The sequence below is a fragment of the Cervus canadensis genome, chromosome 11 (genome assembly GCF_019320065.1).
Source record: "Cervus canadensis isolate Bull #8, Minnesota chromosome 11, ASM1932006v1, whole genome shotgun sequence".
In the NCBI taxonomy this organism is placed as follows: domain Eukaryota; kingdom Metazoa; phylum Chordata; class Mammalia; order Artiodactyla; family Cervidae; genus Cervus; species Cervus canadensis.
The window spans coordinates 63,985,485-64,004,064 of NC_057396.1; positions in this window are offsets into that span (position 1 = coordinate 63,985,485).

Sequence of the window (18,580 nt, forward strand, 5' to 3'; positions counted from 1 at the left end):
CAGAGTCTCTAAATTGATTTTTCTCTTGTGTTTACTTATGAAGTTTCTTGGAACCGCATCTTGCGCTGTAGGCACTTAGCAACGCTTTTCTGTTCTGAATTATCGTGTAGTTCCAGTTGTGTCAGTTCAGAAGAAAGGAAAACACACATTTATTGGACACTGCACACCACCAAGCAATGCGTTAAATGTGATCCTATTGATATTTATCTCACAACAATCTTACAAGGTGATTGTTTTGACCTTTTTAACAAGTGAGGAAACAACTGAGTCTAGGGGAAGGTGACTTTCTCGAAGTTGTTTCGCAAGGTTATTCCATGGTCTTGTTGATTCCAGAGTTCTGATACTTTTCATGATACAGTTGGCCTTCTGTATCCATGAGTTCTACATTCACAGATTCAACCAGCCAGGGATTCAATAAACCACAGATTGAAAGTATTGGGGAAAAAAAAATTCAGAAAGTTTCAACAGGCAAAACTTAAATTTGCCATGAACTGGTAAATTTACATAGCACTTGCATTGTATGAACAGCTGTTTGATATAGTATTTACATCATATTAGGTGTTACAAATAATGTACTTATGACTTAAAGTATATTGGAGAGTATGCATAGTTTATAATATGTGCAAATACTATGCAATTTTATATAATAAGAGACGAGTATTTGTGGATTTTGGTATCTGCTGAGGGTCTTCAAACCAATCCCCCAGAGATCTCAGAAGACAGCTATACTCCATTGCTTCATAAGCAATAGAAAAGATCATGAATTAGCACAGAGTTTATAATTCAAGCTTTTTAGTCTTTGATATATTGCAGTTAGCTAATAAACCTTTTTATCTTGGCCTTATCACCATACATCACGTTCTCTCTGTTTAAAGTTGGGGAAGTATTTGCAGTGTCTATAATTTATTGTTCTTTTTTATGACTCACTTCTTACTGAAATGTTATTAGTACGTGTGTGCCATTTAGGTTAGAGCATAATCCTGATCGACTAATGTGCTCTAAAGAAAGCACAACACTCGGGCAATCTGTTACTCATTGCTCCAAGAAAATCCAAAGCTTCACTAGTGAGTATAATGAATGCTCAGAAACGGGTCTTCATCAGTAAAGACAGTATTCTGTTGTATGGTATGAAGAAGGTCACAGATGGGCTATCCCTGGTAAAATTAGAGACTTTCACGTTATGTATTTTGGCTCTGCAGAAAATATTTTGGAGCCTAGCCCAGTTTTGTACTAACCTGGGATAGGAAGCCAGTGAAAGCTCTAGGCTTTACTCCTGTGACTAGGTTTTCTCCCTCAATAGTCCTGACATCAAGTTCAAAGCCAGATGTCAACTGTAAAGCCCAGAATCTTGTTCATACAAATTCGTTGTATCTGCCTCAGGCAAACTTTGATGTAAGGTGGGGCTGGGGCTCGTGAAAGGACAGAGTGCAGCAACTTTATCCAACATCTGGCTAATAAATATTTGTTTCCTAAGCATCTGTTTAAGGAAGAAAATTTGTTCATAAGGCTTGCAGTTTAGATGGGGTTCTGGGGGTAAGAGTATAGGTCAACCTCATTCATCTCAAAGCTATTTGGTAGCTACTATTTATCTCTCAGGACTTCCCTGGTGGCTCAGTGGTAAAGAATCCACCTGCAATGCAGGAGACACGGGTTCGATCCCTGGGTTGGTAAGACCCCCTGGAAAAGGAAATGGCAACCCACTGCAATATTCTTTCCCTGGGAAATCCCATGGTCAGAGGGATTTCTGACCTATGGTCCTTGTGGGCTACAGTCCATGGGGTTGCAAAGAGTAGGATTACATCTTAGCCACTAAACAACAGCAGTTTATCTCTCAAAAAAAAAAAAAAAAAGAGAGAGAGAGAAGAGAGAAAGATCAGATTACCCCAGAGCAGTTAGCAACAGTTTGTGCAATGACCTATAAAATGCTCTGAATATACACAGATGCAGAAGTCTACACTAAAACATCTCTTGGAAAGTAATCCAAGTGCAATTTTGTTTTTAGGGTATAAAACACTATAAAGTATACTATTTAACTATCAACTTTTTATTTTCTTTTTCTTTTTTCCCCCCAATCCCTTAGTCTTTAATAGTGTTCTCATTGGCATAATTCCCTGTTATACAGACATACTTATACCTCATAAAGCAATTTACTGACTAAAGGATTCCTTATCACTCTGGCGTCCAGACAGCTGAGCTGGAGTTTTCTAATTATGAAAGCACAGAGAGGAAAACATCTGCATGCTTCCAGGGCTGAAGATCAGCAGCTCTCCTTAAGCAAAGAAAAGAGCTTTAGGATACTTTCAGTATTTGAGGGATTAAATGAAACTTGGCTACTGATGTTTCCTTAAGTAGTCCTTAGGGAAGCTCAGGGGAGAGTCTGGGCGTGTGTAACAAGATAAAGGGAAATTTAAGAATGAAAAGAAGCATGTATTGTCCAATAAATTTTAATAGCTCCTAAATTAGGTTTAATAAATGGTATTATAAATATCAAAAATATTTCCACTACAACCTGTAGGTTTGGTTACTGATTCACAAAGCCATTACAAAATATGTTAGCATTAATATGTCAGACCAGTGGACCAGCTCACCCATTCTTAACTTGGCTGTGGCATACAAGCCTTCATTGACAACATTTTTAGAGCATGAATATCTCAATTGCTCTATATAACACTTCAGAAAAATCTTAAACTCTTTAGCGTGATATATGTAACCCTTAATGATTAGACTGGCTCCACCCTCAGTTTATTCATCTCCTGCCCTAGATCTGTAAACTTCCCACCTTTCTAGCTGGAGCCCTCGGTCCCTAGAAACATTTAATACTGATTTCTCTGCCATCAAGGAGAGTTGCATGGAATCCTGTTCATGGTGCCTGCTGGCAAAGAGTGGCCACTGGTGACCCAATGGTCAGAGAGATGTCTACACTATACTTTACTATGTCTCTAAATGAGTAAATAAGTGAACAAGCAAAGGATCAGGTGAATAAGAACACCATCAACATTCTCTTAAAGCCTGGCATTCACAATTGCAAAAAATACTGCAGGTCTCATACACATTTATTTCCCCAAAATAAAAGTAAAATTTTCAGACAAATCATCTCTACTTCATTTAACAGTGATAGCAAATATTAAATTGATAATAATTTTGAAGCACTATATTATCCTGCTTCCAATGACTTCTAGATTTCTGCCTTGACCTTGTAAGTAAAAAAGTTTATCATTGTCATAGTGTTTGAATTATCTTTTTCAAATGTTTTACTATACATTGTAATTGTTCTCACTAGAACATATACGTTCTTACAAATCAAATATAGCTCTATGGCTGATTCTTAGTTACATGATACTTCCCAACACCATACTAAATTCTAATCTGAATCTGGGAATTTCTAAGTAAATAGTTTTATCCAAATCATTTAAAAGACATGTTAAATGAGGTTGTCCATATTGTTTAATCTAAAATTTTTAACTTTTTACATTAAAGGACTTTTTCTGAGCGTACTATAGAGTGATGCTACAAATAAAAAATGAGAAAACATATATAAAGTGGCCTCAAAAATTAAAGTATTATCCTAATGCAAAATATCATTAAAATTATAATTATGTTTTATAATTATGCAATTATATGTATAGAAAGTGAAAAAGTATGAAAGTATGAGTCACTCAGTCATGTCCAACTCTTTGCAACCCCATGGACTGTGGCCCTCTGGGCTTCTCTGTCCATGGAATTCTCTAGGCAAGAATACTGGAGTGGGTAGCCATTCCCTTCTCCAGGGGATCTTCTGGACCTAGGGACTGAACCTAGGTCTCCTGGACTTCAGGCACATTCTTTACCATCTGAGCCACCAAATATGTATAATTATAAATGTAAATATAATTATTTTTTAAAATTAGGATTATAATCTCTAGATAATCATTAATCTAGGTCTAGAAACAGGCTAAAACTGTTCCAATATTTCAAACTTCCTTATTTTTCAAGATATGATGAAAATAAGTACATTGCATTCTTTGGACCTGGTTTTGCCCAATCTTCCCCAGTGACTCTACCTGGTAAAGAACCCACCTACCAATACAGGAGATGCAAGAAATATGGGTTAGATCCCTGGGCTGGGAAAATCCCCGGGAGAAGAAAATGGCAACCCATTCAAGTATTCTTGCCTGGAGAATTCTATGGACAAAGGAGTCTGGAGGGCTGCAGTCCCCATCAGGTCAGAAAGAGTCAGACTAAGCTGCTCGCCCATGCATGTTCTTACTGACATTTGATGATTTATCAGACATAGGTTTTCTACTGATTTCCATGTTATTCAAACTTCCTGTCTTCATCTGTACACATGTGTTCTCAGGCAGATATTTTCTGAGCTCTTTCATGTAAGAGTCATGATGACTGAATGAAGTGAGGTTGTAGCAGAAAGAATAGGGAGCCAAGAGTCAGAACACCTGGATTTGGATTCTAAACATTTTGTTTTCTGTTTGGGTGCAATCACTTCATGTCTCTGAGCTTCAATTCCCTCATCTGTAAAGTGGAAAAAATGATACTAAACTTATTTCTATGCAGAATAAGAAAGACATTGCAAAGTGTTTTGGAGTTTGTAATATATATTAGGTGTCTTTTTCTCCAGTCTCAATATAACTTTGGAAATATGAAGCTATACCACAGGCCATCTAAGTTATATATCATATTCATTTGATACAAATGGAAGCAATTACTGAGGGCTTAAAATGTGCCAGATTCTGTGCTAAACACTTTAATTGCATGATCTTATTCATAACTCATTAAAAACCTCAAAAGTATTATTATTCCCACTTATGTTGAGGAACATATCATGTTATGTTATCAGGATGGTGTGATCACTCACCTAGAGTCAGACAGCCTGGAATGCAAAGTCAAGTGGGCCTGAGGAAGCATCACTACCTACGAAGCTAGTGGAGGTGATGGAATTCCAGTTGAGCTATTTCAAATCCTGAAGGATGGTGCTGTGAAAGTGCTGCACTCAATATGCCAGCAAATTGGGAAAACTCAGCAGTGGCCACAGGACTGGAAAAAGTCAGTTTTCATTCCAATCCCTAAAAAAGGCAATGGCAAAGAATGCTTAAACTACCACACAATTGCACTCACCTCACATGCTAGCAAAGTAGTGCTCAAAATTCTCCAAGCCAGGCTTCAACAATACGTGAACAGTGAACTTCCAGATGTTCAAGCTGGTTTTAGAAAAGGCAGAGGAACCAGAGATCAAATTGCCAACATCCGCTGGATCAAAGAAAAAGCAAGAGAGTTCCAAAAAAACATCTATTTCCACTTTATTGACTATGCCAAAGCCTTTGACTGTGTGGATCACAATAAACTGTGGTAAGTTCTCCAAGAGATGGAAATACCAGACCACTTGACCTGCCTCTTGAGAAATCTGTATGCAGGTCAAGAAGAAACAGTTAAACTGGTCATGGAACAACAGACTGGTTCCAAATTGGGAAAGGAGTACGTCAAGGCTGTTTATTGTCACCCTGCTTATTTGACTTATATGCAGAGTACATCATGAGAAATGCTGGGCTCGAGGAAGCACAAGCTGGAATCAAGATTGCCGGGAGAAATATCAATAACCTCAGATACGCAGATGACACCACCCTTATGGCAGAAAGTGAAGAAGAACTAAAGAGGCTCTTGATGAAAGTGAAAGAGGAGAGTGAAAAAGTTGGCTTAAAGCTCAACATTCAGAAAACTAAGATCATGGCATCCAGTCCCATCACTTCATGGCAAATAGATGGAGAAACTGTAGAAACAGTGGCAGACTCATTTTTGGGGGCTGCAAAATTATTGCAGATGGTGACTGCAGCCATGAAATTAAAAGATGTTTATTCCTTGGAAGGAAAGTTATGACCAACCTAGACAGCATATTAAAAAGCAGAGACATTACTTTGCCAACAAAGGTCCATCTAGGCAAGGCTATGGTTTTTCCAGTAGTCATGTATGGAAGTGAGAGTTAGATAAAGAAAGCTAAGCACCGAAGAATTGATGCTTTTGAACTATGGTGTTGGAGAAGACTCTTGAGAGTCCCTTGGACTGCAAGGAGATCCAACCAGTCAATCCTAAAGCAAATCAGTCCTGACTGTTCTTTGGAAGGACTGATGCTGAAGCTGAAACCAATCCTTTGGCCACCTGATGTGAAGAGCTGACTCATTTGAAAAGACCCTGATGCTGGGAAAGATTGAGGGCAGGAGGCGAAGGAGTTGACAGAGGATGAGATGGTTGGATGGCATCACCAACTCAGTGGACATGAGTTTGAGTAATCTCCAGGAGTTGGTGATGGACAGGCAGGCCTGGTGTGCTGCAGTCCATGGAATTGCAAAGATTAGGACACGACTGAGCGACTGAACTGAACTAAACTGAACTGATGTTGAGGAAGCTGAGTCACAATAAGCTTAAGTAATTTGCCCAAATGTGTGTGTGTGTATATATATATATTGTTGGTCTAAAAGATTCACTTCTCTTTCCCTGGCATGTCAAAAGAACTCAATGTCTTCATCTGTTTGAGTTCTTTTGACATGCCAGGGAAAGAGAAGTGAATCTTTTAGAGCAACGATGTCTATGTTCAGATATTTAAAAACATCATTCTTATTGGCAGTGTGGTAAGACAAAATAGAAATAAATCAATTAGATGCTTTCATATAAAAATGCAAAAACAAACAAGTAAACTAAAAGAGGATTCCAGTTTCTAGGATTAAATTTGCAAAAGCCGGTGTCATCGAGTCACGAATCTCAAGGTTTCCAGGTCTTTAGGTTGCTTGTTCAGTGCTACTGTTTTTAGCTCATTGTCTCATCCCCTCAGAAACATTCTCCAGAAATAGACTTCTAGATCACTCATCTTCAACTGCTCTTGTTCTCTGCAATACATGATGAATGATATTCATAGTCACAATAAACACACATGGACCTAAGACCTGAGAAAATAGGGAAAAAAATGCATGAGTTATGTGTAATTCTTGCCATGATTGTTATTAAAATACTTCTCATACTCCCAGTTAAATGATACTGATGTCATTATACAAAAACCCTATATTTGTCCTTATTTTAAACGGAAACCCAAATTTTAGTAACTCAAACTATAATAGTAACAAATTCCTCAAGCACAACAGCTTGTCATGATGCTGATCTTAAAATTCTCTTTCACACTGTAATTCTGCAGCCCAAGTGCTGGGTTATGTAAGTTTGCTTTTGGTTCAAAGTGACATAAAAATTGAATTGACATAAATAAAAATGAAAATGGCTTTTTCATGCAGTCACTAAGTCCAGAGACATGGTTTCCTGCAGGTATGATTTGATCCAGAAATGCATCATGGCACTGGGGCCCTGGCTTCTTTTGTGTAATGTTCTTTCCTCTTCCTTGTGCCCAATTTATCCTGACTGTCCCCTCCTCACACTGTATAATAAAAATATTTGCACTATTTTCACACTCCACATCATTGTCATACATATTGATCAAAGAGGACACATATTCACCCCCAAATTTCCAGAATAGATCCTGAAACTCAGGCTGCTGGGATCGGTTTATGTCACATGCAGACATGAGCCAATTACTACAGCCTAGACTAGAATGAATTGATTGGCTTAGCCTTGGTCACAGGTTTTATATCTGGAGGATAAAGTTTGCTTCCTAGAAACTACAGAGCCTCCCCCCTCCACCTCATACACATCAAAAACATCAGAAGCTGTTAGAAAGGAGAAAAGAAGCTAATGCAAAGAATATAATCTGAAAACTCCACTTTTAAGAATAGTTAAGTTGGTTAGTTAAGTCGCTCAGTTGTGTCTGACTCTTTGCGACCCCGTGGACTGTAGCCCACCAGGCTCTTCCGTCCATGGGATTCTCCAGGCAAGAATACTGGAGTGGGTTGCCATTTCCTTCTCCAGGGGATCTTCCCGACCCAGGGATCGAACCCAGGTCTCCTGCATTGCCGGCAGACGCTTAAAAGGGAAGACTTTTAAGAATATTCTTAAAAAAAAAAAAGAATATTCTTAAAATGGAAGCCTTTTAAGAATATACACTCTCTGAAAATAATTCTTCCCCTTTAAATGGCCAGATAGAACAGCCTTTCTTTTATTAAGCCTAATTTTTGCCCATTAATTCTACACATCAGTTTGCATTCTTCCCTTGCAGATCCACAGAACAGACTGTATCTTTTCATGTGCTGGTATCTATGACTGATATTTATCAGTAGGATATCTTTTTCTCTTAGTTACTCCTATGAAAAGTAAAAGTTTAGCTTCCGATATATTTGATGCACTTAAATAACGATATCTCAGGAAAATAAAAAGTGTGTTAATATTCAATATATCTGTGATTCCCAAGAAAAAGCAGTGATTTATGAAGCCTTATCTTGACAGTTCATAGAAAAAAAGGTAATTCACATATAAGTGTTAATCAAAACACAATCAGTATTCTGTAGTGGATTGGTTATATTATTGATGAAGGTGACTAGCCTCCTTGTTTCTGGATGGGGAAAAATATACTTTGTTTAACTTCTTTAATGCCGGGTTAATAGAGGCACTTTGGAGCAGCTGAAGTCTTTGGACCTTGAACAGAATGATTTTAGCCCCTTAGTTCTTCACAACAGGGAGTCGGAGAAAGTGTGGCCAGTTCTCATTTCAGTTTATTGAAAGCCCTTCCCACTCTGCAGGAGTTTAGAGATATAACTAGATGTTTGCCTCTCCCCAGGACCCCAAAATGGCATTCCTTTTGGATAAATCTTTTACGATTCTCTTATCTTAGTTCAATCATTCATTTAAAAGGGTTGTGCCTTTCCCATACCAGCTCTTATCTGATTTTTCATGAAAAGGAATTCTCTTATTTTTCTGTAGTTGAGGGGATTTTGACCTTAAAGGAGGCAAAAAACACAAGTCTAAAGCCTAAGAGGCTTTTTAGAGTGTAGCTATGAATTACACTGGGTAGTAACCATGGAAGAGTATTTAGAATTACACTCCTGTTTTTCCTCATCCCATACCTGACAAATGAATTGATAGATGTGACACAATCCATTTTATTTCTGGTTAACAGATGGTGTGTTCCAATTAGATCCTAGTACATTTTGAATTGTGATAGGTCTACTGGAAGGGAAATTTGTGGTTTCTCAGCCATGAAAATAAAACTATTTTAAATTCCTTTTTGAATGAAATGCTCCTTTTCATTCCTACTGTGTGTAGAATCTTTATCAAAATGGTCTTGCATACACAGATATTCATACATACATACTACATAGTTTAAATTAAATTGCCAAAGCATTGTAGGAAAGAGTCACATATTTCATTATATTAGGCATGGCACTTACTGAGAAAAACATTGAAAAATTAAATCAGTGAACAATTTATTAGGAAAGGAAGACATGTTATAAACATGAGTTATAGGCATTTAAACTGTGGAAATATAAGTGAACACCAGCTGGACAACTTAATCTTTGAAAACATTTGATTTAATCCAGAATATGCTGATAACCACTTTTTAAGTTGGCAGTTTATTGGTACTAGGTTAAAAGATGATTATTTTAAAATGTGTATATCTTTCCTGTGTCTTTTAAATTATTTATTTCAAAGCTTAGTTTTTAAAAGAGTATATATGATGACATAATTGTCTTGTTTCAGTAATAATAATTAAAAGTATAAAAAATCAGATTTGTTTTTTCTTTTTTAAGTATTTTTTTTCTTTAATTTGTGCAATGTTGTGTTTCTGCCATACAATGATGCAAATCAGCCATAATTATATATACATCCCCTTCCTCCCTAGCCTCCCTCCCCTCGCCCCACCCCGATCCCATCCCTTCAGGTTATCACAGAGTGCCAGATTGGGCTCCCCGTACTACACAGCGATTTCTCACCAGCTTTCCATCTCACAACCGACAGTGTGTATATGTTTGATGCTACTCTCGCCATTCGTCCCACTCTCTCCCGCTACCATTGTGTCCACAAGCTCACTCTCTAAATCTGCATCTCCATTCCTTTCCTGAAAATAAGTTCATCAATATTATTTGCTTTTTAAGATTCTATATATATGTGCTAATATATATATATATACTTGTTTTTCTCTTTCATATTTACTTCACTCTGTTTAACAAGCTTTAGGTTCATACATCTCACTAAAACTGATTCTTAGAAATGGTCCCTATTATATCTTCCTAATAGAGACAGTGAAATAAATACAATAATGAAATTAGCATGTCAGATTTCCTGGTGAAATACCATTCTTTACATATATGTGTTCGTATAAGACCTAAATTAATGATTTAGACATCTCATAACCACAAATTTACATTTTATCTAATAACATGGATTAAAAGGTATATACAAGAAACTGTATCTAAAACATCATAAAACTAAAGATGTGTTCCCCATCAAGGTTCACGGCTTTGTCATGGTGAAGGAGCTTGTGTAACTCAGTGAAACTATGAGCCATACCTTGAAGGCCCACCCAAGACGGACCAGTCGTAGTGAGGAGTTCTGACTAAACGTGGTTCACTGGAGGAGGAAATGGCAGCCTCCTCCAGTATTCTTGCCTGGAGAACCCTGTGAACAGTCAAAAAGGCAAAAAGTTATGACACCTGAAGGTGAGCCCCCTGTATGACACATATTGAAAGGTGTGCAATATGCTACTGGGGAAGATCAGAGGTCAATTACTCAGAGGTCCAAAAATAATGAAGGGCTGGGCCAAAGTGGAAATGATGCTTGTGAATATGTCTGGTGGTATGTTGAAAGTAAAGTCTGATGTTGTAAGAACATTATTGCATAGCGCATGCAATATTACATCCATGAATCAGGATCAGTTGGACATGATAAAGCACAAGATAGCAAGATTGAACATTGACATCATAGAGATCAGTAAATTTAAATGGATGGGAATGGGCAAGTTAAATTCAGATGACCATTATATCTAATACTGTGGGCTAGAATTCCTTAAAGGAAAAGGAGTACCCTCGTAGACAACAGAAGAGTCTGAAATGCAGTACTTGGGTGCAATCTCAAAAATGACAGAATGATCTTGCTTTGTTTCTAAGGCAAACCATTCAACTCAAATTTATTCAAGTCTATGCACAACCATTGATGTAAAAGAAGCTGAACATAATCAGTTCTACTGTTGAAGACCTAGAACATCTTCTAACTAATAGCAAAAAACTATGCCCTTCTCATAAGAGGGGATTGTAATGTAAAAGTTCAGTTCAATTCAGTCACTCAGTCATGTCTGACTCTTTCTGACCCCATGGACTGCAGCATGCCAGGCTTCCCTGTCCATCACCCATTCCCAGAATTTCCTCAGACTCATATCCATTGAGTCAGTGATGCCATCCAACCATCTCATCCTCTGCTGTCCCCTTCTCCTCCTGCCTTCAATCTTTCCCAGCATCAGGGTTTTTCCAATAAGTTGGTTCTTCGCATCAGGTTGCCAAAGCATTGGTGTTTCAGCTTCATCATCAGTCCTAATGAATATTCAGGACTGATTTCCTTTAGGATTGGCTGGTTTGATCTCCTTGCAGTCCAAGGGACTCTCAAGAGTCTTCCCCAACACCACAGTTCAAAAGCATCAATTTTTCGGTGCTCAATTTTTTTATATTCCAAGTCCCACATCCATAGATCACTACAGAAAAGCCATAGCCTTGCCTAGATGGACTTTTGTTGGCAAAGTAATGTCTCTGCTTTTTAATATGTTGTCTAGGTTGGTCATAACTTTTCTTCCAAGAAGCAAGCATCTTTTAATTTCAGGGCTACAGTCACCATCTTCAGTGATTTTGGAGCCCAGAAAAATGAAGTCTGTCACTGTTTTCACTGTTTCCCTATCTATTTGCCATTAAGTGATTGGACCAGATGCCATGATCTTCATTTTTTGAGTCTTGAGTTTTAAGCCAATTTTTTCACTCTCCTCTTTCACTTTCATCAAGAGGCCCTTCAGTTCTTCTTCACTTTCTGCCATAAGGGTGATGTCATCTGCGTATCGGAGGTTATTGATATTTCTCCCGGCAATCTTGATTCCAGCTTATGTTCATCCAGCCTGGCATTTCGCATGATGTACTCTCCATATAAGTTAAATAAGGAGGGTGACAGTATACTGCCTTGATGTACTCCTTTCCCCAATTTGGAACCAGTCTGTTGTTCCATGTCCAGTTTAACTGTTGCTTCTTGACCTGCATACAGATTTCTTAGAAGGCAGGTAAGGTGATCTGGTGTTCCCATCTCTTGAAGAATTTTCCACAGTTTTTTGTGATCCACACAGTCAAACGTTTTGGTGTACTCAATAAAGCAGAAGTAGATTTTTTTTCTGGAACTCTCTTGCATTTTTGATGATCCAATGAATGTTGGAGATTTGATCTCTGGTTCCTCTGCCTTTTCTAAATCCAACTTGAACATCTGGAAGTTCATGGTTCATGTACTGTTGAAGCCTGGCTTGGAGAATTTTGAGCATTGCTTTGCTAGCGTGTGAGATGAGTGCAATTGTGAGGTAGTTTAAACAATCTTTGGCATTGCCCTTCTTTGGAATTTGAATGGAAACTGACCTTTTCCATTCCTGTGGCCTGCTGAATTTTCCAAATTTGCTTGCATATTGAGTGCAACACTTTCACAGTATCATCTTTTAGGATTTGAAATAGGTCAACTGAAATTCCATCACCTAAACTAGCTTTGTTCCTAGTGACACTTCCTAAGGCCCACTACTTCACATTTCAGGATGTCTGGCTCTAGATAAGTGATCACACCATCATGATTATCTGGGTCATGAAGATCTTCTTTGTATATTTTTCTGCATATTCCTCCCACCAATTCTTAATATCTTCTGCTTCTGTTAGTTCCATACCATTTCTCTCCTTTACTGTGCCCATCTTTGCATGAAATGTTCTCTTGGTATCTCTAATTTTCTTGAAGGGGTCTCAAGTCTTTCCCATTCTTTTTTTTTTTTTCCTTTCTCTGTTTCTTTGCATTGATCATTGAGGAAAACTTTCTTATCTCTCCTTGCTATTCTTTGGAACTCTGCATTCAAATGGGTATATCTTTCCTTTCTCCTTTGCCTTTAGCTTCTCTTCTTTTCTCAACTATTTGTAAGGCCTCCTCAGATAACCATTTTGTCTTTTTGCATTACTTTTTCTTGGGGATGGTCTTGATCACTGCCTCCTGTACAATGTCAGGAACCTCCATCCATAGTTCATCAGGCACTCTGTCTATCAGGTCTAATCCCTTGAATCCATTTCTTACTTCCACTGTATAATCATAAGGGATTTGATTTAGGTCATACTTGAATGACCTAGTGGTTTTCCCTACTTTCTTCAATTTAAATCTGATTTTGGCAATAAGGAGTTCATGACCTGAGCCATAGTCAGCTCTCAGTCTTGTATTTGCTGACAGTATAGAGCTTCTCCATCTTCGGCTACAAAGAATATAATCAATGTGATTTCGGTATTGACTATCTGGTATTGTCTATGTGTAGAGCTGTCTCTTGTGTTGTTGGAAGAGGGTGTTTGTTATGACCAGTGTGTTCTCTTGGCAAAACTCTGTTAGCCTTTGCCCTGTTTCATTTTGCACTCCAGGGTCAAATTTGCTTGTTACTCCAGGTATCTCTTGACTTCCTACTTTTGCATTCCAGTCCCTTATGATGAAAAGGACATCTTTTTTGGGTGTTAGTTCTATAAGGTCTTGGGGGTTTTCATAGAACCATTCAACTTCAGCTTTTTCAGCATTACTTGTTGGGGCATAGATTTGGATTACTGTGATATTGAATGATTTGCCTTGGAAAAGAGCAGAGGTCATTCTGTTATTTTTGAGATTGCACCGAAGTACCGCATTTCAGACTCTCTTGTTGACTATAAGGGCTATTCCATTTCTTCTAAGGGATTCTTTCCCACTGTAGTAGATATAATGGTACTTTCAATTAAATTCTCCCATTCCAGTCCATTTTAGTTCACTGATTCCTAAAATGTTGATGTTCACTCTTGGCATCTCCTTTTTGACTGCTTCCAATTTACTTTGATGCATGGAACTAACATTTCCGGTTCCTATGCAATATTGTTCTTTACAGCATTGGGCTTTACTTCCATCACCAGTCACATCCGCAACTGGGTGCTGTTTTTACTTTGGTCTGTCTCTTCATTCTTTCTGGAGTTTTTTCTGCCCTCTTCACCACAAGCATATTGGTCACCTACCAACCTGGGAGTTCACCTTTCAGTGTCATATATATATATTTTTTTGCCTTTTCATGCTTTTCATACTATTTTTGCCTTTTCTAACAATTAAACTCTGAGTCATGCCGTCTAGGGCCATCCAAGATGGACAAATTATGGTAGAGAGTTCTGACGAGGCGTGGTCCTCTGGAGAAGGGAATGGCAAACCACTTCAGTATTCTTGCCTTGATTACCCTATGAACAGTATGAAATGCAAAAGTAGGAAGTCAAGAGATACCTGGAATAACAGGAGTACAAAATGAAGCAGGACAAAGCTGACAGAACTTTGTCAAGAAAACACAGTGGTCACAGCAAAGACACTTTTCCAACAACCCAAGAAATGACTCTACACATGGACATTGCAGATGGCCAATACCGAAATCAGATTGATTATGTTCTTTGCAGCCAAAAATGGAGAAGCTGTATATAGTCAGCAAAAACAAGACCTGGAGCTGACTATGGTTCAAATCATGGCCTCCTTATTGAAAAATTCAGGCTTAAATTGAAGAAAGTAAGGAAAACCACTAGGTCATTCAGGTATGGCCTAAATCAAATCCCTTATGATCATACACTTGTGGTGACAAATAGATTCAAGAGATTAGAACTGGTAGACAGAGTACCTGAACAACAATGTACAGAGGTTTGTAACACTGTACAAGAGGCAGAGACCAAAACCACCCAGGAAAGAAAAAAAAGCAAGAAGGCAAAGTGGTTGTCTCAGGAGGTTTTACAAATAGCTGAGAAAAGAAAAGAAGCAAAAGGCAAGGGAGAAAAAGAGAAACATATGTTCAACTGAATGAGTTCCAAAGAATAGCACAGAAAAATAAGATGACCCTCTTAAATGAACAATACCAAGAAATAGAGGTAAACAATAGAATAGAAAGGACTAGAGATCACTTCAAGTAAATTTAAGATATCAAGGGAATATTTCTTGCAAGGCCAGGCATGATAAAGGATACAAACATTAAGGACCTAACACAAGCAGCAGAAATTAAGAAGATGTGGCAAGAATACATGGAAGAATATATTTAAAAAAAAAAAATCTTATTAATGTGGATAACCATGATGGTATGATCAGTCATCTAGATCCAGACATCCTGGAGTGTAAGGTCAAGTAGGTCCTAGGAAGCATTACTATGAACAAAGCTAGTTGAGGTAATGGAATTCCAATTTGAGCTATTTCAAATCTTAAAAGATGATGCTGTTAAAGTGCTACACTCAGTATATCAGTAAATTTAGAAAACCCACCTGAGGCCACAGGACTGAAAAAGGTCAGTTTTTATTCCAATCCCAAAAAAGAGCAATGCCAAAGATGTTTTAACTACCATACAATTGCACTCATTTCACACGGTAGCAAGATTAGGCTGAAAAATCTTCAATCTAGGCTTCAGTAGTACGTGAACCCAGAAATTCCAGATGTGCCAGCTAGGTTTTGAAGTGGCAGGAAAACCAAAGATCAAATTGCCAACATTCGTTGGATCCTGGAAAAAGCAAGGGAATTCCAAAAAGAAAATCTACTTCTGCTTCCTTGACTTCACTAAAGTATTTTACTGTGTGGATCACAACAAACTGTGGAAAATTTTTAGAGAGAAGACCACCTTACCTGCCTCCTATGAAACATGAATGAGGATAAAGAAGCAACCACTAGAAAGAGACATGAAGCAACTGATTGGTTCAAAATTGGGAAAGGAGTAAGACAAGGGTGTGTAGTGTAACCCTGCAGAGTTTATCATGCAAAATGCCAGGCTGTATGAATCACAATCTGGAATCAAGATTGCCGGGGAAAATATCAACAAATTCAGATATGCATATGATACCACTCTAAAGGAAGAAAGTGAAGAGGAACTTAAGAGCCTCTCTATGAGGATGAAAGAGGAGAGTGAAAAAGCTGGCTTAAAACTCAGCGTTCAAAAACTAAGATCTTGGCATCCAGTCCCACTACTTCGTGCAAATAGAAAGGGAAAAAGTGGAAACAATGACAGATTTTATTTTCTTGGGCTCCAAAATCACTGTGGACAGTGACAGTAGCCATGAAATTAAAAGATACTTATACCTTGGAAGGAAAGCTATGACAAACTTAGATAGCATATTAAAAAGTAGAGACATAACTTTGCAAGCAAATTTCCATATAATCAAAGCTGTTGTTTTTCCAGCAATCATGTATGGAAGTGAGAGCTGGACGCTAAAGAAGATTGAGCACCCAAGAATTGATGCTATGGAATTGTGGTGCTGGAGTAGACTCTTTAGAATCTCTTGAACTGCAAGGAGATCACACCACTCAATCCTAAAGGAAATCAACTGTGAATATTCATTAGAAGGACTGATGCTGAGGCTGAAGCCCTAATAATTTGGTCACCTGATGGAAGAGCTGATTCTTTTGGAAAAGACCCTGATACTGGGAAAGACTGAAGGCAAAAGAAGAAGAAGGCAGTAAAGAATGAGATAGTTAGATAGTATAACTGACTGAATGGACATAAACTTGAGCAAACTCTGGGAGGATCTCCTTGCAGCCCAAGGGACTCTCAAGAGTCTTCTTCTGCAGTTCAAAAGTATCACAGTTCAAAAGCATCAATTCTTTAGCGCTCAGCTTTCTTTAGAGACCAATTCTCACATCCATACACGACTGCTGATTATAAGACCAGTGTCTTATAGGAAGAAGATATGATAACACAAGGGAAGAATTAGTTGATGGAGACAAAGACTGGAATTACACTGTTGCAAACTAAGGAAACCGTGGATGGCCAGCAGTGACACCAAAACTAAAAAAACAGGGAACAGATTTTCACCTTGAGCCTTTGAGTTATCATGGTCTTGCAGACACATTGATTTTGGACTTCCAGCCTCCAGGACTGGAAAGAATACATTTCTTTTGTTTTAAGCTACCCAGTTTGTCATACTTTATTAGAGCAACTCTAGGAGACAATACATATTTTAGAGCAATAGAAATGTATTGTTTCACATTTCAGAAGGCTAGCAGTTCAAAATCAGGGTGTTGCCTTTTTGGAAACCTCCAAGAGAGGATTACTCTTTTTTGGGGGGGTGGCAGGGGGGCTCTTCCAGTTTCTGGTAGCCCTGGCAGTCTCTTGGCTTTTCGCATCTTAAAGCTATCTCTGTTTACTTCACACGGCCAGCTTCCCTCTATATCTCTGTGTCTTTGCAGAGATGCAGAGAGGGTGCCTGTGGTGCTCACCTCCTTGTGTCTCTCCTTTCTTGTGAAAATACTAGTCCCATTGGAATAGTAACTACTCCGGTGCATTATAATCTCATCTTGATTACATTTTCAAATACTATATTTCTACAGAAGGTCACATCAACAGGCTCTGGGGTGGGATTTCAACACATCTCTTGATGTGCTGTAATTCAGCTCACAACTTTCAGTTCAATTCAGTTCAGTTCAGTCGCTCAGTCATGTCCAACTCTTTGCGACCCCAAGAACGGAAGCATGCCAGGCCTCCCTGTCCATCACCAACTCCGAGAGTCCACTCAAACCCATGTCCATTGAGTTGGTGATGCCATCTAACCATCTCATTCTCTGCCGTCGCCTTCTCCTCCTGCCCTCAATCTTTCCCAGCATCAGAATCTTTTCAAATGAGGCAGCTCTTTGCATCATGTGGCCAAAGTATTGGAGTTTCAGCTTCAACGTCAGTCCTTCCAATGAACACTCAGGACTGATCTCCTTTAGGATAGACTGGTTGGATCTCCTTGCAGTCCAAGGGACTCTCAAGAGTCTTCTCCAACACCACAGTTCAAAAGCATCAATTCTTCAGTGCTCAGCTTACTATATATATATATATATATATATATATATATATATATATATATATAGTCCAACTGTCACATCCATACATGACCACTGGAAAAACCGTAGCCTTGACTAGACAGACCTTTGTTGGCAAAGTAATGTCTGCTTTTTAATATGCTCTCTAGGTTGGTCATAACTTTCCTTCCAAGGAGTAAGTGTCTTTTAATTTCATTGCTGCAATCACCATCTGCAGTGATTTTGGAGCCCAGAAAAATAAAGTCAACCATTATTTCCACTGTTTCCCCATCTATTTCCCATGAAGTGATGGGACCAGATGCCATGATCTTAGTTTTCTGAATGTTGAGCTTTAGCCCAACTTCTTCAGTCTCCTCTTTCACTTTCATCAAGAGACTCTTTAATTCTTCTTCACTTTCTGCCATAAGGGTGGTGTCATCTGCATATCTGAGGTTATTGATATTTCTCCCGATAATTTGATTCCAGCTTGTGTTTCCTCGAGCCCAGCATTTCTCATGATGTACTCTGCATATAAGTTAAATAAGCAGGGTGACAATATACAGCCTTGACGTACTCCTTTTCCTATTTGGAACCAGTCTGTTGTTCCATGTCCAGTTCTAACTGTTTCTTCTTGACCTGCATACAGATTTCTCAA